This window comes from Mandrillus leucophaeus, unplaced genomic scaffold (assembly GCF_000951045.1).
Source record: "Mandrillus leucophaeus isolate KB7577 unplaced genomic scaffold, Mleu.le_1.0 Scaffold10, whole genome shotgun sequence".
In the NCBI taxonomy this organism is placed as follows: domain Eukaryota; kingdom Metazoa; phylum Chordata; class Mammalia; order Primates; family Cercopithecidae; genus Mandrillus; species Mandrillus leucophaeus.
Window position 1 is genome coordinate 3443343 of NW_012098098.1, and position 23063 is coordinate 3466405.

The window sequence follows — 23063 nt, forward strand, 5'->3', positions numbered from 1 at the left end:
TCTCTCTCTCTTTCTCTCTCCTTCCCTCTCTTCTCTTCTCTTCTCTTCTTTCTCTTTTCTTTTCTTTTCTTTTTTTCTTTTCTTTGATGTGGGGACTCGTGATGTTCAGCTCAGACTGTTCTGGAGTTCCTGTCAACCCTCTCTTGACTTGAGTTTCATCTTTTTTGGGGTGGTGGGGGGCAAGGTTGTCTTTTCCCCCTTAGCCCAATTTATCTCCAGTGTTTTCATTTTCAAGGGCTATATATTTTGGTGGCTTCAACACTTGGGCTCTAATTGCACAATAAAACAAAAGAATCCCTCCCAAGAGACCAGGCTTGTCCCAGAAGTTCCCCTGGAGTAAAGCTTTGGAGGGCACACAATGACCTTCTCCACAAACAAACAAATAAATCAGACCTCCTTCCGGTTCTCCTTCCTACAACGGTGCGTAAACAGTGCCAGCTTCCCTGGCCAGGGCGTTGGAGGCTCCCACAGTTTCTACCAGTCTTAGCGGGAGGTTTGCCTGGACTGTCTGGCAAACATCTCAGCCCATCCCGCAACTATTTTCTCAGTGCCTGTAAGTGCCCCACACTCCACGAAAACACTTCTGGTGTGCCTGGTACCCCCAGCCCCAGCATCCTAAAGGAGAATATGTCTATTGATTTCTGATCTCTGTAACCTTAATTCACCCCTCACCCTCCACTGCTTTGGATGGTGACAGGCAAGAAGGGGGTTGAGGCTTTCAAATACACATATCTATGTTTAAAGCATTTTGTTTTATGAACCAGGACGTTGCATTCATCCAATGGCAACTGTGCTGGATCCCCTAAAGACTCCATATTCAGAAGCAGGATCTGCCAAACTAGACAGAGCCCAGCTCTGCCGGCGCCTTCTGTCTCCTGGCGGCTGAGAGGCTGAAATGTCAGGCGCTCCCTGCTCTGCTCTCAGCCATTCTTCCTGAGTGACCAGGCCTGAGAAGCCCTCCCCTCAGGGACAGCCACCTCTCCCCTCCCCACTCCCCAGCTGAGCTCTCCTTTGTAAGCAGTGACCAGGTAGGAAAGGGGAGGGAAGGCCATGGAGTTTTAAAAACAGGTGCCCTAAAGCAAGAAGGACCAAGCCTTGTCCTGGGGATGTTTTGCACCGTCATTCAAAGAGAATGAGAGCTCCTGTGAGTCCAGGCGCTGGGGGTCATGGCCTGCCTTTGACCCTGACATCCATGCTGGGACCTGAGTTCTGCATTCATCCCCATTTCACAGAGGGGGAAACTGAGACCGAGAAAGCTGGGAGACCTGCCCACTACCTGCTACTGAGAGTCTGACCCCAGAGCCATGAGCCCCTCAGTGCTATGCACGGGGACCCCTCTGGGCATGTGGATCCAATTGCGGAGTGAGGGATTCTGCCAGTGACCCACCATCCCGGAGGAGGGCTTGAGAGTAAGACCATGTCTGGTTTATTAGAAGCACTGTCTACCAAGCCTCTGAGTTCCTGGCTTTAAGTGGGAAATTGCAATTGCATTTAGAGCACCCCTCTCTGCCAGGTTGACAAGGAATGCCCCCTAGCCTTGGGCGTGTTCCTTTCTTCTCTAACACAGGATTTCCTCCACCCCAGCTTGTGTGGACCCTGGGAAAGCCGGGGAGGAGAGGCGGGAGGAAGACAGGGGCTTGCCCCTGGCTGTTGAAGGATGGGGCTGGATCCCAGGTACCCCATCTTCCTGTCCTCTGGCCTAAGATGCTAAATTCAGTTTTCTAAGGAGCGTTTTTGCCTCGCCAGGGTGCTACTGAGAATCCCCTTTCTAAGCCCATCAAACAACCCTTCTCTGGGACCGTACAGGTCCAGGAGCAAATGGTGGAGGCGGGGCACCAAGAACACTGTTGGCTTTGTCATCTGAAGGGCTCCGGGATGGAGGGAAGGGAAGGGGAAATGCAGGAGAGGCTGCCAGAAGAACCGGCTCCTGGGCAAGTGCAGAGAAGGTAGGTGAGTCCGGAGCCACCCGCTCCAGGATGTGGGTCCCAGGCCTGGTGGAAGCTCACTCCCAGCAGCTCATGGCTTTCCCCCCACTCAGGCCCCATGGACCCAGGAAAACCTCCCAGGCAGCGAACGCTGACAGGCTGAGAGGAGTTGGATTATCTGCTTTGGGTTAAAATAAAATAAAATCAGACTTTTAGGGAGGGAAAGAAAGAGGAAGAAAGAGGTAAGCTAGGGACATGGCGTGCAGGGGTGGGGCCCGAGCCCATCTCTTGGGAGTGGCCCACGCTTGTTTTTTCCTGACCCTACTCTTCATGGCCCCACTACGGTCACTTTCAGAGACATCCACCTCCTGGCCCCCGCCTGCTCAGAGCTGAAGTCCTGCAAGGCATACTGGAAGCTGGACCCGTAGGCTGTGGTGTCGACCTCTTGGAAACCCCACGGACCCTGAAAGCCCGGGGAAGCGGCCAGCAGTGAGGCCCATTGGGCGGCGCTGGCCAGGGTCTGGTGGTTGCAGAAGCGGCAGCCTTTGCAAGTCTCTGGCACGGTGACCAGGCTGGAAACAGGAGACGGTGGCCTCGCATTTGACCTTTCACCTCCTCTTTACTAAATAGGCTTAATTATTGCATTCGTCTGTCATTGGAGCCACAAATGATCCATTCAGGTCACAGAGGGGAGGCCGCCTGTGCAGCCCCTGTCTGGAGAGTTCTACTAATTTTATCCTTTAGGCTCAGTTTGGCGGCGGTTTTCTCAGGGTGGAGTTTCGAGGGAGATCCTCGGTGCCACGCACCCCCAGGGGAAAGGATGGCACCATGTCCTGGGCATCCTTCTCAGTGAGGTCCAGGCTTCTGGCTCTCTGGGCACCTGAGGATGGAAACAGCCTTTCTTGGGCCCTGGGTCTGAATTCCAGGGTGTCTTGTCTGCAGCGTGGCCAGTGCTCACTGTCTACCCCAGGGTGGCGCTCTCCAGGGTCAGCTGTGGTCCGCAATTACCCAGGCTCCCCCGGCCTGCTGCGCACATGAGGAGCCCACATTTCCCAGCCTCCTTTGCAGCTGGGTGACCATGTAACCCAGTTCTGGCCATGGCCTGTGAGCCAGGGGTGCGTCACCTCTGGGCCTGGCCCATAGAAGCCCCTGTGTCCAATCCACAGCCTCTTTCCCCACTTGCCACCAGAATGGAAGGACTCCAGGTGCCTGGGGGCAGGGGGTACAGGATGGAGGAAGCCTGGCCCTAGGTGACTCTGGGGAGTGCAGATAACCACAGCACCCCAACCTGTGTTATAGGCTACGCGAGCATAAGGTAACATTACTTAGTTAAGTCATTCAGATTAGGTTAGGTCTATTTAATGTTGAGACTTGGATGTTTAGCACTTGGCCTACTCTGACTCATGCACTTAAGAGCTGAACCCCACGTTCATGCCAGAAGCCCTTGCAGCTAGGGTTGGTCAATGACATGTGAGTGAACATTGCTGGGAAGACCTTTGACAAACCTTCTTGAGAAAAAAACTGACAAGTGTTAGTTCAATCCCTTTTCCCTCCTGCTGCCTGGAATGCAGATATGATGGCTGGAGTTTCAGCAACCATCTTGAGTCATGAGGTTAACATGGGATGTAAAAGCAAGAAATGGAAGAAATTTGAGTCCCTGATGGCTGTGGGACCACTATAGTGACCCTAGACTCAATATACAAAATAATAAAAGAAAACCATAGTTTTCAAAACCACCATTATTTTGTTTTTTTTTTTTTAATTAAATGTATTGGCACCTAATGCTACCGACTAAATTCCTTATCCATAAAAAAGTAGGAACCTTGCAATGATTAAGTGAAGTGGTATGATATAAGTAAAGTGAGGCATGATAATACATGTAAAGTGAGGCAGGATGACATGTGTAAAGTGAGGTGGGATGACACGTGTAAAGTGAGGCATATGATACGTGTAAAGTGAGGCGGGATGATACGTGTAAAGTGAGGCGGGATGACGTGTAAACTGAGGCAGGATGACACGTGTAAAGTGAGGCATGATAATACATGTAAAGTGAGGCAGGATAACACGTGTAAAGTGAGGCGGGATGAAACGTGTAAAGTGAGGCGGGATGATACGTGTAAAGTGAGGTGGGATGATATGTGTAAAGTGAGGCGGGATGAAACGTGTAAAGTGAGGCGGGATGATATGTGTAAAGTGAGGTGGGATGATATGTGTGAAGTGAGGCGGGATGATACGTGTGAAGTGAGGTGGGATGACACGTGTAAAGTGAGGCGTATGACACATGTAAAGTGAGGCGGGATGACGTGTGAAGAACACAGTACGTAGCAGCAGCCAAATACAGCCTATGCCATTAGACAGAGCTTCTGCACTGTTACCTTGTTCACATGCTTCTCTTTCTTATTTAATTATGTCTTTTTTTCTCAGTGACAGGGTTCTTGTGTTTTTTTTTATTATATATGTATATTTTTTGAGATATTGTCTCGCTCTGTCACCTAGAACTGGAGTGCAGTGGCGCAGTCTCGGCTCACTGAAACCTCTACCTCCCAGGTTGAAGCAATTCTCCTGCCTCAGCCTCCCGAGTAGCTGGGATTACAGGCACCCACTACTATGCCCAGCTAATTGTTGTATTTTTAGTAGAGACAAGGTTTCACCATGTTGGTCAGGCTGGTCTTGAACTCCTGACCTCAAGCAATCCACCTGCCTCAGCTCCACAAAGTGCTGGGATTACAGGCGTGAGCCACAGTGCCTGGCTGTGTTATTTAAATTGTAACCTTACCCTAGTGCACAGTAGGATTATAATTGTTTTTATTTATAGGAAATTTTAATCTATCACTTTATCTATGTTATTTGAATACTTAAAAATATACCATTCACTTTCCTATCTATCTATCTATCTATCTATCTATCTATCTATCTATCTATCTATCTCTATCATCTATCTATCACCTATCTATCAATTTATGAGAAATAAGCACTGTGGAAGTAAGGGAAATGAGAACTGAATAGTAAAATGAAGCTTGGGATAATGTAGACCTAGAAGTTCCTAATTTAAAGTTATGTACAATTTCTAAATGGTCATAACTTCGCCTCTGAGTTTCCTAAGAGCCAAAACACAGAAGAAATAAGGTAGCTTCTTCCAGGATTTCAGTGTGTGTGTGTTGAGGGTGGGGGGACACATAGTTTAAACATAGAAAATAAAAACGTTGGTTGGCATATATACAATGTACCCTCATGCCTGACACTGAGATCCCAGAGGAAGCCTGTGACGCAGTAGATGCCATGCTGAATGTTGTCCCCAGGACTTCGAAGATCACATTTGTCCACTTCTGACTTTGTTACTCAAGATAAACCAAAGACGTGGGGCCACAGCTCTAATTGGTGACAAGAATCCTAAGAGGGCTCACGGCAATGCCACGACCAGAGGACGGCAGCCAAGGGCTAAACGTGCCGGCTCTGGATTCAAATCCTGGCCGCTTACTTGCTGTGTGGCCACTTCCATGGGACTTTAGCCAAGCTGCCTCACCACTTCCTGAGCCTCAGTTTCTTCTTCTGCGAAACAGAGGTAAAAATGAATATGCATGAGCCAGTGGGGCCACCTCCTTGCCTGGAGTTCAAGCTGCCTCTGGGCCCCCCTCCTGCTCCACACTGTCCTCACAGCTTGTCTCTGCCCTCTAAGGTTCCAGCATGCCTCCCGCATTCCCAGACGTTCACGCCCTGAGGCCAGAGCACTCCGGATTCCTGGAGTTGCACCAATGCCCTGGCCACGGGGTCGCCACAGCAGCCCCACGAACACCAGCATCCATGCCAGAGCTTCCCACTGAGAGCGGGTTTCAGATGGGGCCATTCTTTACTCTTTCCACTCCCTCAGCAGTGCAAACAAAGAGAAGGAGCCGACAAGAGGCCTCTTTTTTTCTTTTTTTAGACAGAGTCTTGCTCTTTCGCCCAGGCTGGAGTGCAGCGGTGTGATTTCGGCTCACTGCAACCTCTGCCTCCTGGATTCAAGCAATTCCCTGCCTCAGCCTTGTGAGTAGCTGGGATTACAGGTGCCCGTCACTACGCCTGGCTGATTTTTGTATTTTTAGTAGAAACAGGGTTTCATCATCTTGGCCAGGCTGGTCTTGAACTCCTGACCTCGTGATCCACCCGCCTCGGCCTCCCAAAGTGCTGGAATTACAGGCATGAGCCACCATGCCCACCTCTTAACTTGGTTCTTCTGTAGCAAGGGGTGAATCCGCCCAAGTGATGCCAATTTTTAAAAGCCAGGATGTCAAGGAACCCACATCAGACACAGCCAAACGCCACCACTTGGCCGTGCAATTACCTTTCGTTATTCTTTGTGGACTGACAGTAAAACTGTTTGTGAAAGGCAGTAAGAAAGCCTCCAGGACTCTCTCGGACTCTGGGCTGCTGGGTTTGGTTGCGCAGGTTGTTTACTGCCCAAGGTGCGTGGCCAAGGAGACACGTGGGGGTTGAAGCCCAGCCCATCCTGCACTCCCCGGGCCTTGCACCTGGCTCAGGGCTGGATTTGTCAGGAGAAAAAGCACTTTTTTCTAATTTGCACAAAGATGCCATAGGGGCTACTGGCAGCCAGCTTAGATCACTGGCTGGTAAGCCTCCCGTCTTTGTGTGGTTTCTACCTCTTTTTGTTGATGGAGGTTTCCAAATTGAAAGCAAGCATTGAAAGCATGTGGGGATTTGGGGCACTCCCTGGGCTTAAGCATTTTTACCCCAGTGCATTATCCTGTCTTAGGCCTGTGATTGCTCCATCTCCAAATCGTGTTGTTTTCATCCTTCATTCTCCAAGTTAAATGACTCTCTGGCACCAATGAGAGTACCCAGTAGCTGGGTTTTACTTGCAGGAGCTTGGGTCACAAGTGGAGGCAGGAAACTAATGAGGCTGGGGGGAACCTTGGGTGACTAGCATGCTTCTTACACAGACAACCAGGCACTGGATCATCTGTGGATCCCAGAAGCCTGTGGGGACCCAGCTGCTGAAAATCGAATGGTCAGTTTCCTGAGACGCACCCTTGCATTTTATACCCGGACAGATGGAAAATATATATAGTGCCTGGGTATAAATCAGACGATTTAAATACTAGTTATAGTGGATGGAAATACCTGGGGAAATGGAGGGAGATGTTTTCAACACTAAATACTCTGAGATGTTTCATTTTTATTTTTCAAAAAAAATGATGATGAGGTTTTTCAGTTTAAGTTTACCTACAATTGCTCACCCTCATGTATGCCAAATGCCTGGCAGGTCTGTGGATGCTGAAAACATTTTAAAGAGTGATAGCAAATATTTTCAAACTCTCTGATGGGCATCAACTTATTTAATCTTGACAACAACCCCAAGAGGTAGGCACTATTGTTATCCATGTCTCACAGGTGAGGAAACTGAGGCATGGAGGGATCAAGTGACCTGTGCAAGGCCACACAGCTGAAAATGGGGTGTGAACCAGGCTCCCCTGCCATTGCCTTGACCCCTGCATTATCCTAGCCTGTGCACCTGCACGCCGCTCCCACTCTTAGATTACTGCTACTAAACCCAAGTAAAACAAAGAGCAAAAGTTTTTACCTGAAACCAAATCTAAGAGTGTGGTGGGTAGAGGAGGCAGGAAACCTCATCTCTACTGAAAATATAAAAATTAGCCAGTCATGGTAGCGGGTGCCTGCAATCCCAACTACTCAGGAGGCTGAGACAGGAGAATCACTTGAACCCAGGAGGCAGAGGTTGCAATGAGCCGAGATCGAGCTGTTGCACTCCAGCGTGGGTGACAGAGCAAGACTTCATCTCACAAAAAAAAAAAAAAAAAAAAAAAAAAAAAAAGGAAAGTTTAAAGAATGCATAGGAAGATATTGTAGAATTTCTAACCTAGCTATAAGTAAAATGTTTGAAAACAATGGCTGGGAAAAAAGAAGCATTAAGTATACTCTTGTAAAGTTCTTATATTGTGCATGAAGTTGTGTAATATCATTTGAAGGTAAATAAATAAGTTAAAGATGTATATTATAAACCCTAAAGCAACCACTAAAATAGCAAAACACTTATAGCTAATAAGCCAACAAAATATAAAATAAAGTATAAAATAGTAGTCCAAAAGAAGGCACACAAAGAGGAAAGAGGAACAAAATATAGATTAGACAAATAGAAAACTATAGCAAAATAATAGATGTAAATCTAAATATATAAATAATCACATTAAATGTAAATGGTCTAAATATCCCAAATAAAAGGCACAGATTGTCAGACTGAATTCTTAAAAATCCAGGTATATACTGCCTTCAAGAAATGCATGGTAAAGCCAGGCTCAGTGGTTCACGCCTGTAATCCCAGCACTTTGGGAGACCAAGGCAGGCAGATCATTTGAGATCAGGAGTTTGAGACTAGTCTGGCCACCATGGTGAAACCCTGTCTCTACTGAAAAGCCAAAAATTAGCCAGATGTGGTGGCACATGCATGTAGTCCCAGCTACTCGGGAAGCTGAGGCATGGGAATCACTTGAACCTGGGAGGCAGAGGTTGCAGTGAGCCAAGATCACACCACTGCACTCTAGTCTAGGTGACAGAGCAACACTTTGTTAAAAAAAAAAAAAAAGTTAAAAACAAAGATACAAATAGTTTAAAAATAGAAGGATGAGTGAGGATTCATTATGCTAACACTACTCAAAAGAAAGCTTGACCAGGTGCAGTGCTTCATGCCTATAGTTGTAGCACTGAGGCAGAAGGATTGTTGTGCCCAGGAGTTTGAGATCTGCCTGGGCAACATAGTGAGACCTTGTAAAAAAAGAAAGAAAGAAAAAGAAAGAAAAGAAAGGAAAGAAAGAAAGAGAGAGAGATGGGGGAGGGAGGAAGGAAGGAAGGAAGGAAGGAAGCAAGGGAGAAAGAAACCGGGGACTGGCACTGGGTCAAGGAGAGGATGCCAACTCACATAGTACCTGGTAATATTAAATTTTTTTTGAATGACATAAGCTACAAAGCTCATTCTAGAAAAAATAGGCTAGCTAGTAAAAGTATTAAATTTGCAGTTAAAATTCTTCCAACAAAGAAAACTTCAGGCTCAGTTTCACTGGTGAATTTTACCAAACTATTAAGGATGAACTATTACGAATTACACACCAACTCTTCCAGATATTGAACTTAACCATAGACCCAATGCTGACCTAAATCAGCATTACCTTGATACCAAAACCAGACAAAGACATTACAAGAAAACTATAGACCAGTATTCCCCATGAATATAGATGCAAAAATTCTATAGACAATTTTAGCAAGTCAGATCCAACAATATAGCAAAAAGGATTATAAATTGTGACCAAGTAAGGTTTATCCCAGAAATGCATGGTTGATTTAACACTCAAAATCAATGTAACTCATTATATTAATGAATTAAACACACACACTATCATTTCAATAGATGCAATAGATTGCCCTGCAGTTCATTGAGGGCAGGGAAGAGGGCTTGGTGCTGGGAGTAATTGTGTGATCTTGAACAAGTCAATTCCCTTCTCTGACCTCAATTTCTTTTAAAATAAGTAATACAGGCCACATGCGGTGGCTCACACCGGTAATCCCAGCACTCTGGGAGGCCGAGGCGGGTGGATCACCTGAGGCCAGGAGTTTAAGATCAGCCTGGCCAACATGGTGAAACCCCATCTTTACTAAAAATACCAAAAAAAAAAAAAAAATTAGCTGGGCATGGTGGCAGGCGCCTGTAATCCCAGCTACTTGGGAGGCTGAGGCAGGAGAATCACTTGAACCCGAGAGGTGGAGGCTGCAGTGAGCCAAGATCATGCCACTGCACGTCAGCCTGGGCAACAAGAGTAAAACTCCATCCCAATAAATAAATAAATTAAATAAGTGATATAACAATTTAAAATAAGTGATTTAGTAAAATAAGCACTTTAGAGCTAAGGTTATCTTATAATTTATTATTAAAGTGAGACTTTTTTTGAGCAAAGGGCCCATTGTGATAAACGTGCCAGGACCACAGCCGTAATCCACGGAAGTTCTGAGGAAACCAGTAGTACATTTGCCTCAGTTGAACTCTGTAATATTATTCTATGCCATTAGGGTGTTTGTAGCATGGAAAATCACTCACTGCATTTGATCTATGGGTGTCCATCATCCAGAAATTATTATTGCCCCCATGGTACTTACAGAAGCTGACTCTGGGGTCCTCATGAAGGAGGAGGATGAATGTAATGCGGATAACTTGACTCAGAAAATACAGAATAAATTTTCAGTAGTTTTGAAAGTAAAAGAGAAAGACAGTTTGATGAAGAGACATTTGTTCCATTTTGCTTTGTTGTTCTTGTTATTGAAATGAGTACACCCATAGCAAACCGAGAGGATGAGTATCTAATAGAAATAGGACATATTCTCAGGAAGTGATGTCTGTGAGATGGCTAGTAAAATCATCCAAAGCAAAGGCATCCTGGAATAGCCTAACAGATGGAAGAGCCAAGATCCTACATTAGGTAAATTTCTTTCTTCTAGATCAATTCTCTTCGATGCTTAAAATAATCACAATTAAATAGGTAAAATTCAGTCTCCCTCTGACTGTAAAATTCTTTAGGCTCTCATTCTCCTTGCCCTGGATTTCTTGCCCTGAGCCCTTCTTGTGCATTTGAATTTCATTAGCTTTTGAGAAAATATTGCCCCACAGAACCATGATTCCCTCATTTCAGTATAATGGGAAAATGTCACAAAAATCACCGTGGTTTATATTTTTGGAGCATCATTTCAGGTGAAGGTCTAGATGCAAGTTCCAACTTTATCTTGGCAGGCACTTTACAGAGAGATGCTCAGGAAATGTTTGCTGAAGAAATGGGACAAAGAATGGTTTCTGGGGAAGACAATGGGATGGGTATTCTCCACTTGCAACCTGCTCTGTAACTTAAGAGCAGTGATTAGGGGATCAGTCAAGGCAGGAGCAGAGCTGTCTGTGGCACAGTCTCTCCAGCTCCCTCCCTGCAGGGTCCCCCTGTCTGTGCCCCACCTCTGGCTCAGCAGCCCCTCTTGCTAAGCTCCAGTCCTTCCTTCCTTCCCTTCTCCATGCCCAGTGGTAGAATGTGCCACCAGGGGCTGAACTGGTCACTGCCGTTTATATACCTCACTCACAACTTTGTACATAGTCTTTTGTCCAACTCTCTTCAAATTCTCCAACTGGACTTGGCCACCGTGCCATTTCTGTCCAGAAGCTAGACAATTTGCTGCTGGCCCTCACCTTGCTCATTGGGCAAATATTCAAATTTAACTTGTCCAACCCCAAGAAGATCATATGTGCAGTAGAGCTCACAAAATGCAAAATATGTTTGAAGTGGATATCATGTCAGAATCATCGTGCCTGGGTTAGGTGACCCGAATGGAAGGCTGGGAGGAGCGACTTCCAATGTTTACTAGATTTAAAGTTTGGGGCTGGGCGCGGTGGCTCACGTCTATAATCCCAGCACTTTGGGAGGTCGAGGCAGGTGGATCACTTGAGATCAGGAGTTCAAGACAAGCCTGGCCAACATAGTGAAACCCCGTCTCTACCAAAAACACAAAAATTAGCCAGGCATGGTGGTGGGCGCACGTAATCCCAGCTACTTGGGAGGCTGAGGGAGGAGAATCGCTTGAACTTGGGAGGCGGAGGTTGCAGTGAGCCAAGGTGGTGCCATTGCACTCCAGCCTGGGTGATAGAATATAATAATATTCTCAAAAATTAGTAATTCCCCAAAAAATAATACAAATAGTAAAAAAAATAAAGCTTGGAAGCAGAGGCCAACCCACTTCTCAGAGCGAGCAATTGCCTGGAAACTGGAAGACTGGGGCAACGTCTATTGTGCGCCGTGACCTTGGGCAAATCCCTTGATCTCTTGCATTTTAATTTCCTTGGAAAAATCTCAGGTGGTTTGGAGACTTCACTAATAACAATACACATAAAGACCTTTGCCAAAGCAAGTTCAATCCCATTCTCGGTGCTTTTTTCCGAGGTTATTTTTGTGTGCCGGCGCATGTATGTGACCGTATTTGATAAGGTATTTCCTGGAGGTGTTTGCGAAAGTCCGTCGAAGCCAGGGGGTCGCTGAACGTCAGGAACTGACCAGACCCTCCTCCAGCAGAGCACAGTGGGGGAAACAGAATTCCACATGGACCCTATTTTTGTACCATTTTCCCTGAAATAGGAAGGCAAGATTCTGTCTCATGTTGCACGCCGGTGGTTTTCCTCTTGTGAGCGCTCCCACCCTCTGAAGGAATGACTTCCCTTGGCCTCTTGCTTCCTTAGCAGGTTTCCTCAGACCCTTGCTCAGGGAAATGCCGACTCAGCAGGAAGACACCCGCGGCCAAGGCCTGCCCCAGGCCCTCGCTATCTGACCGTGGATCCCACTTAAATCCTTTCCATTCCTCTTGAAGGAGCGGAGAGGGCTTTGCCCCATAGAATCATCAGAGATCTGATGGTCTCAGCTTTAGCTCAAGGAAGATGCCCCTCAAATGTGCATCCTCCAAGCATGTGGGGACCTGATGGGAGGTGGTGCATCCTGCCTGTCCCTTGGAGGACCCTTTGATGAGGTGTTTGACTCATTACCCATCACGTTGGGAAGTTGCAGGGGGCGTCAGGGCGGAAGCAGGGGCTTGGGGTCTGCTGTCAAACTTTGGCACTTCCTTCTGGCTACGGATTGGAGCTTGCTGGATTATCTGGGAAGGGACTGCATGGGCTGCCTGACAAAATAAGGACACTCAGGTACATTTAAATTTCAGGTAATAATAAATGATTTTTTTACAATAGCATGAAACATACTTTTATAAATGTGGTGTGTTATTTGTCTAAAATTCAAATGTACCTGGGCATTCTGTATTTTTATTTGCTGAATCTGACAACTCAAACAGCGTCAAAAAAAAACTGGCGCACAGTAGGCTCACAGCAAAGCATTTCCTTCACGATGTTTGTCCATTAAATAGATACTTTTTGTGAGCCTACTAGGCACCAGGCCCTGGGGACACAGCAGGGAATATGACAGTATCAGTTTCTTATGGCTGCCCTGACAAATTCCCACAAATGTAGTGGCAGAAGCAGCACACATTTATTAGTTTACAGCTCTGGAGGTCCGAAGTCCGGCACAGGCCTCACTGGTCTAAAATTAGGGTGTTGACAGGGCTGGTTCTTTCTGGTGGCCCCAAGGCAGTGTCTTTTCCAGAGACTACCACGTTCCATGGTTAGTAGCCCCTTAATCTTCAAAGCCAGCAGTTGCAGTAAGTCCATCTCATGACACCATGGCTGGTTCTCTCTTTTGTCTCATTCAGGATCATCTCCCTACTTTAAGGTCAGCTGATTAGCAACCTTCATTCCACCTGCCACCTTAATCCCCCTTTGCTGTGTAACCTAGTGGAATCCCAGGTTCCAGGGATTAGGATGTAGATGTCTTGGATGGCATCACCTGCTAGCACAGGTCCCTTCTCCCTCCTCCTGTCCATGCCCAGCCCCTCTCCCAACCCAGAGGAACCAGGCACCAGCTTGGCTTCTGGGCCTGGAGAGAAGTCCTCAAGTGATGGCGATGGTGACAGCCATGACAGCAATGAGAGCAGCAGTCACAAAGATGGACTGCACGGTTCTTCAAGCACAGACGCTTCTGTGAGTGTTTCTTTCTTTCACCGCCCAGTGATCCTGTGACTTGCTGGGTTCACATAGCTTGAGTGAGTGGGGATGTAATGGTGCATTAACAGGCTCAGAATCCAAAGCTTTCCCTCCACACTGCCGTCCACAGGACCACGAGCTTCCTCGGGTCAGGGACCACGTTCCTCAGGACCATGAGCTTCCTCGGGGCAGGGACCATGCTCATCTTTGTGAGTAGAGACGTTGCTTCAGCCAAGAGCAGTGATCTGGACTCGGAGCTCAGGGCCAACTCCTGCTGGATGTATACCCAGGGGACAGGGGATAGGGATGGGGGGTTTTGTCATCCATCAACCAGGGGTCGATAGCCCACCTTGCAGGGCTGTTGTGAGGATTAAATGAGGTTATCTAAGGGGGACCTGAGACATTGAGAGCCTCAGTAAACGGGAGTCAGGATTAAGACCCTGCACCCAGTCTTCCCCATGGGTCTACGGGTCACGATCCTTGCGGTGTGTGCTGTGCTGTTGGAGGGATTGAGTGCACTGAGCAAGGATCATCCACTCTCCAGCCTGAGCGCTTAATTCCACGCAACAAAGCTTTCTGCGCTCCTGCTGTATGCCAGGCTCTGGGTGAAGTGCTGAGGACTCAAAGATGACTTAGGTTCAAGGCTTCGCCTTTTACCTATGCAAGTTACAGATAAAATCAGATTGCCTCCACATAATCTGATAAGGTCATCATTATTATTTTAAACAAAAATAGTAGTAACAGCTAATATGCTGAGCATTTGTACATGACAGTCACTCCTCTAAGCAATTTTCCTGGACTATTGCATTTCCTTATAGGGACTCATGTGGGAGGTACTATTCTTATCCCTGTTTTACAGATAAGCAGGAAATTGTTGCTCTGCCTGGTTACCTAGATTGTTCCAGGTCAAATGGCTAGAAAGTAACAGAATCAACATTTGAACCCGAGGCTAGGAGTAAAAAGGGCTTGCAACGTGAAACATAATCGGGAGTGCAGTTCCTTTTGGGACATGAACTGTCTACTGAAGCTGAATACAAGCGCAGCCGCCCACCTGGAGATTCCACCTTTAGGCACAATTGCAAGAAAAATGTGTACACGTCCACGAAAGGACCATCACAAGAGCATTCAGGCAGCACTGTTTGTAACAGCCAATGACCAGAAACTCCTTAAATGCTTTTCAACAGAAGGATGGATCAGTGAATTATGGGATAGGTATACAGAGGAATATTATGGAAAAATGAGAATGCACAAATCTTGCCACACACAACAGCAAGGGTGCGCCTCCCTAATATAACACTTAGCAAAGGAATCCAGGCACCGAAGGGTATGCCCTGTGTGATGCTTTAAAATGCTCACAACCAGGTGCACAGGTCTCCGTCTGCAGGGGGCTCAAGCTGGGCTGGAGCCGCTTTCCCCTGCTTGGTCCCAGGTTGGAGACGGCGGAAAGAGGAAAGTGAGCAGGATCTGAAAGTTGGAAGTGGAGCAGCTGCCATGACCCCCAAAAGTCTTTGTGACTGTCCTGGGGAGAGACAGGCAAGGAGGTACTGATTGGTGACAACTTGTTCTTGTTCTCCCTGTCTCCTTCCCAACTGCAAACCTCACTGGCCGCCAGTGACCCTGGGACCACCAGTCACAGAAGCAGCTGTGCCCCGCAGACCGCTCCACTGCCTCCCGTCCCCATTCCCCACGTGCCAGATGGCTTTCTGGATTTCCCTGCAAGCTACACTCACTGATGTTTCTGGAAGCCTCCCTGGGGAGGAACTTGCTTCTGAACCCTGCCCCCCCCCCCCCAGTTCCTCCCACAATTGCGGAGGGTCTAAGTCCCTGTAATAAATCTGTTATTCCACACCACGCATAGTAGTTCTGCCTCCCTGGTTGGCTGGGGCCTGATAAGCGTTATCAGGAGGCGGGAGTGGCAGCCAGGAGGGGCATGGGAGCTTCTGGGCTGTGGGGCTGGCTCCAGGGCAGGGATGATTTCACAGAAATTCACTAAGCTGCCTGCCTGTGATTTGCATACTTGTCTGCATTTTTGTTGTATTTCAACATGCAATCTTTAAAGGGTGTTTTAAAGGGTGTTTTGCTATCACAGTCACTTTTATCATGCTGCATATTAAGTTCCCAAAGCAGAGGCAGAAGGCACAGAAAACGGTTGCACTTGGTGGGTCTGCCAGACTCCTGGGCTGGGATGAGCAGGGCAGGGAACGCCTTATCTTCTGTGAGTTCCCAGGGCCCGGCTGCCCCCAACCCAGGGTGGGGCTCAGTGAAGGCCACTGTGAGGAGGCTGGGTGCACACAGTGGGGGACCAGCGCAGAGGGGGCCTGGCAGGAGGGGAGGACGGGGATGGGGAAGGGACAGTTCCCATTTCTTCAGGAGGAGAGCCTTGAGTGGCTTGTCCTTTACATTTTAAGAGTCTCTTATCTCAGAGGACATTGCCCAGAGCAAGGGACGGCACTCAGAAACTCATAAACCGCTTTCTCACCAGCTCTTCCAGGGACCCTGAGAAAGACCCTCACTTTGGGATTGATGGGCAGGGACCAGGGGGATTCTCCGGACTCTGGCTTTCCTGGGTCTGGGTGAAATTTCAGCCTCTGGGGTCTTAGCTTCCTGCTAAGAAATGGCTTTTGTTTCTTCAACAGTTACTGAAAGAGGATTGCTGTGGGTCAGGGGCTGTTCTTTCTCAGCCAAGATGGATAAACCCATACCCCCCAAGGATCCCTGTCTAGGAGGGAATACAAAATAAGTTTCTCTGCAAATTACATATATTTTTTATATAATTAACATACATATATTCGATTTTATATATAATTAATATGTAACACACATCTACACACATATTGGCATACTTTGTATATTTATTTCTTACCACCTTCTCCTCTACTTTCTGTCCAGGCCCTGGTGCCACCCTGTCACCTGGGTCATCACAGTAGTCCAGAACGTACCTCCCTGCTGGCACCTGGCCCACCACCGGTCAGTTCTAACACAGCAGCCAATGTGATTCTTTAACACCTGAGTTGGGTCCCATCGCAGCCCTCCTCCGAACCCTCCAACAGCTTCCAATTCAGCCAGGTGCAATCTGAGGCCCATGACAGGGCCCGGGGCCTCTCTGAGCCAACCCCCCTGCCCCTCCCCCTCGCTCTCTCCACTCCGGCCTCCTGCCTGCCCCTGGATGCCCCCTGCACATCTGGCCAGGGCACCATCTCTGCACTGGCTCTTGTCTCTCCAGGAGTGCAGAGATCTGGGGATCCAGTGGTGGCCACCCCTCCCTCCCTTCAGGCCGTACATAAACAGCATCACACAGCACCCGCAGTCTCCAGCCTGTTTCCCTGCCTTATTTTTCTTCGTAGGACTTGACGCCTGCAGGCCCATGGCCTCGTGGATTGTGGGTCCTCCCGCACTGAAATGGAAGCTTCCCGAGGACGGGGTCTTTGCTGGCCTCTCCCGCATAGAGACCAGGGCCTGGAATGCACTGTAGCTGCTAAAGAAATATTTGCTGCCTGAATGAATGAATGAATGATTCATCCTTGCCCCGCCCCTTGCTCCCTCCACCCGCCATCCCCAGCCTCTGGGCCAGTGGCTGCCATTTCCGATGAACGTGAATAGATGGTCTCCTGGGAGGTGCCTTTTCCTGCCAGACTTCCAAGGGCCCGTGTTCCGGAGACAAAAGGGCCTCTGGTCCACTCGCTGTCCCTCCCAGCACACAGGCTCATGAAGGGCGAACACCCCGGGATCTGGTGGCTGTTAAAGCCTTTATCACCCTTTCCTCATAAACCTCTACTCTGAAACCAGCCAACCCCCTCATCTTTGCAAAGCTTTTCAGGGAAGGGTAGACGGCAGTGAGCTGTCTGCAAACTTTGAGTAGGATCTGAGCTCAGGGTGCCTCCCTCTCCGTCCCCTTCTGCTCTGCCCTCTCCCTTCCCCTCCCCCTGCCTGTCTCCCAGCCCTTTTCATCTTCTGTCGGCTTCCTCCTTTGGGGACAGCAGAACCTATTCCAGGCTCTGTTGGGCTGGAAGCCCTCAACTTCGGTGGGGAGCCTGGGGCCCCAGGCCACAGGGAACAGCAACAGGGGAGTCAGCCTCCTCATCCCCACGCAGAGGGGGTTCAGCCTCCTCATCCCCACGCAGAGGGGGCTCAGCCTCCTCATCCCCACGCAGAGGGGGTTCAGCCTCCTCATCCCCACGCAGAGGGGGTTCAGCATCCTCATCCTCATGCAGAGGCGGTTCAGCCCCTTCATCCCCACGCAGAGGGGGTTCAGCCTGGGCTGCAGGAAGCAAGCCCCTGACCCGCTGCAAGCTGAGCCCAGACATGGAAGGTTGCGCGGGCCTGAAGGCCAGGCTGGGAGCTTCAGGGGGAGACGCCCGGGGGCTCATTTCCTGAGCCAGGAGGTGCAGGGCCGGGAAGTGGGGCGCAGCGCTGCCCGGCAGAAGCTGAGCCGCACCTGAGAAGGGAGGAAGCTTCTGCTCTTCAGGCCTCCCCGCCGGGGCCCCTGCTGCTCCCACTTCCGCCATCCAGGGCCACGCCGCCATCTTGACTTTCCCTCCAGCCTGGCCTAAGGACGACTCTCTTCTTCCGCGCCTTCTCCACGGATTCCTTGCCTATTAAGATTCCAGAAGGTTCTGATGTCTTGGTGCTTCAGTGTAAACGAGTGTGTTTGGGGATAGCTGTGGGAAGTCAGGACTGAGAAAGGAGAAACAGCTCCCCCACACATTTGTCCCAGGAAACAACAGCCCTCCCTTCCAACCCACCTGGCTGTGGGGATCCGCTCATTCTTTCACAGATACCCAGGACTGGGCTGGGGAGCCTGGCGGTGGTACGAGGCCGCTCTCCAGCTCGCTGGCTGCCGTGTGGAAGTCCCTTCTCCTCGGATTCTGATCTAGAGACGGCCCATAAGCTCCTGGCGAGGATGAATTGAGTTCAGTGATGTTCAGCTTGGCATAGTACCGGTCCACAGTGAGCCCAATAATTGTTAGCGATTGTCACCTTGACGGTGCCACCCACCTGGATGCCATTCACCTGGACACCACTCACCTAGACATCTCTCACCTGGACACCACTCACCTGGACACCGCTCACCTGGACACCGCTCACCTGGACACGACTCACCTGGGCACCATTCGCCTGGCTGTTACTCAACGTTGGCACCACTCAACTGGGTGCCACTCACCTGGACACCACTCACCTGGGTGCCACCACCTGAACACCACTTACCTGGACACCACTCACCTGGACACCACTCACCTGAACACTATTCACGTGGCTGTCACTCACCTGGGCGCCACCACCACCTGGACACCAGGTAAGTGGACACCACTTACCTGGATGCATCTCACCTGAACACCACTCACCTGGATGTTACTTACTTGGGCACAACTCAACTGGGTGCCACTCACCTAGGTGTTACGCACCTGGACGTTGCTAGTCACGTGGATGCCACTCACCTGGGTGTCACTCACCTGAATGCTACTCACCTGGGTGCCACTTACCTGGATGATGCCACTCACCTGAATGCCACTCACCCGGAAGCTGCTCACCTGGATGATGCCACTCATACAGATGCCACTCACACAGATGCCACTCACCTGAATGTCACTCACCTAGGTGTCAGTCCCCTGGATGCCACTCACCTGGTGCCACTCACTGGGATGCCACTCACCTGGTGCCACCCACCTGAACACCACTCACCTGGGTGTGTGAGAACGGTGGAAGTTCCTGGAACACAGCTGGCGTCCATCCTTCCCGATGCTGCCCTGGATGATGAAGCCATGACGTTTGCTCTCCCATTCCCTCCCTCCTCTGAGCCCCCGTCCTCCCCGACCCCCATCTCCTCTCCCCTTACCTCCTGCACAGCCAGCCCTTACATGGCTATTTCTTCATGTCATCTGCCACTTCTGGGCAGCCAGGCTGCCCCAGACTCAAGCCCTGCAAAGAGAGGGTAGGACTTGAACCACCTCACCTGGCACAGCCCACCTGTCCCAGCATGGGCATGGGCTTCAGACACCAGCCCCCATGGGACCCACAGCTCCCTCTGCCCCTCTGGCATTCAGCCCCCAAGAGGTGGCAGCAACCTACTTAGACAGCAGGTGCCCTTTCCCACAGCTCATGGGCAGTGCTTGGAACTGCTCAGCAGGGAGGCTGCCGGCTGCCCCGAGGCTTCTGCCTCCAGACATTCTTCCTGAGCTTGCCCAGGTGGGTTTTGGGTGGGAGTCCATTCATTCATTCATTTAATGACGACGAATGTTCTCTACTATAATAAGGAGAGTGAAAACACAGAGCTGAGGACAAACAGACAAAAACAAAAAAACCCAAAATAGTTGCTCTGGAGAGTGGCACTGGGCACTGGGCATGGGGAGGAGTAAAGCAGGAAGCTGGTGTTTTCATTTTCTTCCCAACTTTTAGGTTCAGAGGGTGCATGTGCAGGTTTGTTATGTGGGTAAATTGCATGTCGCAGGGGGCTGGTGGTGCGATTATTCCATCACCCAGGTAATCAGCATAGTACCTGCCAGGCAGTGTGTCCATCCTCACCCTCCTCCTACCCTCCACCCTTGAGTAGGCCCAGTGTCTGTTGTTCCCCTCTATGGGTCCATGTGTTCTCATCATTTAGCTCCCACTTATAAGTGAGAACATGCTGTATTTACTTTTCTGTTCCCGTGTTAATTTGCTTAGGCTAATGGCCTCCAGCTGCATCCATGTTGCAGCAAAGGACGTGATCTCATTCTTTTTATGGCGGCATAGTATTCCATGATGTGTGTATACCACATTTTCTTTAGTCTACCGTCGATAGGCATTTGGGTTGATTCCATGTCTTTGTTATTGCAAACAGTGCCCCGATGAACACACACATGCATGTGTGTCTCTTCCTTTTGTCTATACCCAGTGATGGAATTGCTGGGACACATGGGGGTTCTAAGATCTCTGAGAAATCTCCAAACTGCTTTCTACAGCGGCTGCATGAATTTACATTCCCATCGACAGTGTGTTTTCCAGGAAAGGCTGTTGAGGATTATTTGATCTTTCTTAACCACATGCATTTATTAGATCAGGAAAAAGAATAATACAAATGGGATTACACCACTCCCCACTGAATCCCCTCCAATGACACTGGGGCTCCCAGAGCAGATCTCGGGTTCTCTCTGTGGACTGAGCCATGCTGGCCTGGCCCCGCCTCCCTCTCCAGCCTCTGCTGCAGCCACACTCCACTTGAAGGCCTGCCACACGGTCTTCGCACATGCTGTTCCCTCCCGGGTGGTCTTTTCCCAGCTATCGCTGTGGCCAGCTCCTCACCTTCAGGTCTCAGGTTAAACTTCATCAGACCCTCCAATTCTAATGATCTGTTTGTGTGGTTGTTTGACCAGTTCCCAGTAGACTCTAAGCTTCCTAAGGGCAGGGTCATATCTGCTCACCCACGGGTGGATACCTGCCCCCAGCACTGCCCTGGCTCCTGTGTAGTCTCTGCATTTTTTTGGACATAACAAATAATGTAGTAGTGATCTAGCCCCCAGGACAAGACGTTGAGAAGCCTGTCTCCCATGCAGCACTGGTGCCTTCCCATTAGCCAAGATGTCGGCACAATCCCTGTCCTGTTTCTTAGGCCTCACCAGGGAGGCCTCTGGGCAGTGAAGACAGATCAGGGAACCTGGCCTGAGCACAGGCTTGAACAGATGTGAGGGAAAGGGAGAAAAAGCGTCTCCCACAAAACATCTCCCTGATGTCTTGACACGGGGCTTTAATTCCACCATAAAAATCGGTCCTTGAGACTCTGGAAAGGCACCTGTGGAAGACAAATGAGATTGAAGGAGATAATGCCTGTGGCAGTGAAATACAGGGCGGGATAAAAAAGCAAGGGCTAGAATGTTCTTGCAGTGGAGCGGTGGTTTCGCCCCACCCATCTGGTAGAATGGCAGACATGGCTTCTGTGGGGGTCTCCTACCTGACCCCGGGCTGGGTTCTCCCATCCGGGAGGGCGGCGCGCCCCTTGTCCTCACCACCAGGGGGCGCAGAGGAGCCCCATCTCAGCACCTGCAGAGTGTACAGGTGGGGGGCACAAGCCCAGTTCCCACTTGGGTTTCATCCTCAACACCTGAAAAACTTAAGGAAACATTTACAAAAGAAAACACACACACACACACACACACACACACACACACACACACACACACACACACAACTGCAGATTCTTTAATCCCAGTCCCAGAGAATCTGATATGGCGTGGACCCTGGGAATTTAGTGGTTTTGTTGGTTTTTTAAACAAGTGCCTTGATTGAAACTGATGTGGCCAGGTTCATGAACCATGAGTTCACTACAAACCGACTTTTCTCTAAAACCGCACAAAGGAAATTAGCCACAGTCATCCCTGATCATGAAGGGGAAGAGAACAAAGGAAAAAGGAACCTGGATGAGTCACTTTTCTCTGATTTTCCACCGGCCATGCCCCCAAGTTCCCTGGCCACTGTGGACACATAGAGAGGGCGGGCGCCGGGACAGAGCCACCCTGGCCACTGTGGACACACAGAGAGGGCGGGCGCCAGGACGGAGTCAGGACTTAGTTGTCCTGCTGTGATGAGAACGGACAATGTGAGGTTAACAAAGGTAAAGAGGCTGGAGGGAAAGAAGTCGTTAGCACTGTCTGTGAATGCCCAAGACCCACGTTTTCAGTTTTTCACTTTTTCTGTGTTGATTTCTTAACTCAGGTGCAGACGGCCAACAAATCACAGCCCTTGGCTGCTGGTGCACCATTTTCATCACTGGTCCGAGGGAGCCCTTCTCTCGTTTTATTTCTCCAGTCCCCTTCCTGAGGGTTTCCTACTCTCATTCCTTCTCACTATGTGGACAACGGTTCCAATGGGTCTAAAGTGTGTTCTTAGTGCGGAAATAATTTGCACAAACGGTCTTGTGTTAAATATTTCATTCTATTTTTCTCCCCTCCCACCCTACCCCTGAGCAAATTAGTAAGACCCACCCACTCTATTGGGTCCATATGCACTGTCCCTAGCTGGCACCCCTCACTCCATGGGGGCGCCCCCATGCTATACTGTCCGCTGTCCCAGTGGTGGGCTCCTCAGCTCTCACCACCATAAATGACACCGTGAGGGACATGGTGGCACATGTCCCTTATGGATGTGTGAGAATTCCGCTAGCTGCTCACCCAGCATGGGATGGGACTGGGCTGTAGGGTGTGTGAACCCTCATCTGATTAACTACAATTAGTCAGACTTTTATGCCCTAATTGTAAGAGAAAAAATATTTAGTAAATGCGAGTGTCCCATGACACAATGCTGTTGGGCCCCAAAGGGCAGCACAGAGACTTTGAAACTGGACACAATCCGTTCTGACTCTTCCTTTCTGTGCGTGTGGGAAATAGAGAGCACCGTTCTTGTCCTTCACACTTTGGTTTCTGCTAAAATGTCTAAAATCAAGGTGAGGAACCCTCTCTGTGAGCCAATGTGGAAGAGGATTTGGGGATCCCCAGGGGGTGAGCTGGAACCACGGCATCGGCCTCATCTGGGAGCTTGCTAGAAATCCACAA

At 49.4% G+C, this 23063-nt stretch overlaps 1 pseudogene; it reads right to left on the minus strand.

Moving 5' to 3' along the window:
- Positions 1 to 2253: 2253 nt before the first annotated feature.
- On the minus strand, positions 2254 to 18306 carry LOC105533776 (annotated as a pseudogene).
- Positions 18307 to 23063: the final 4757 nt, after the last annotated feature.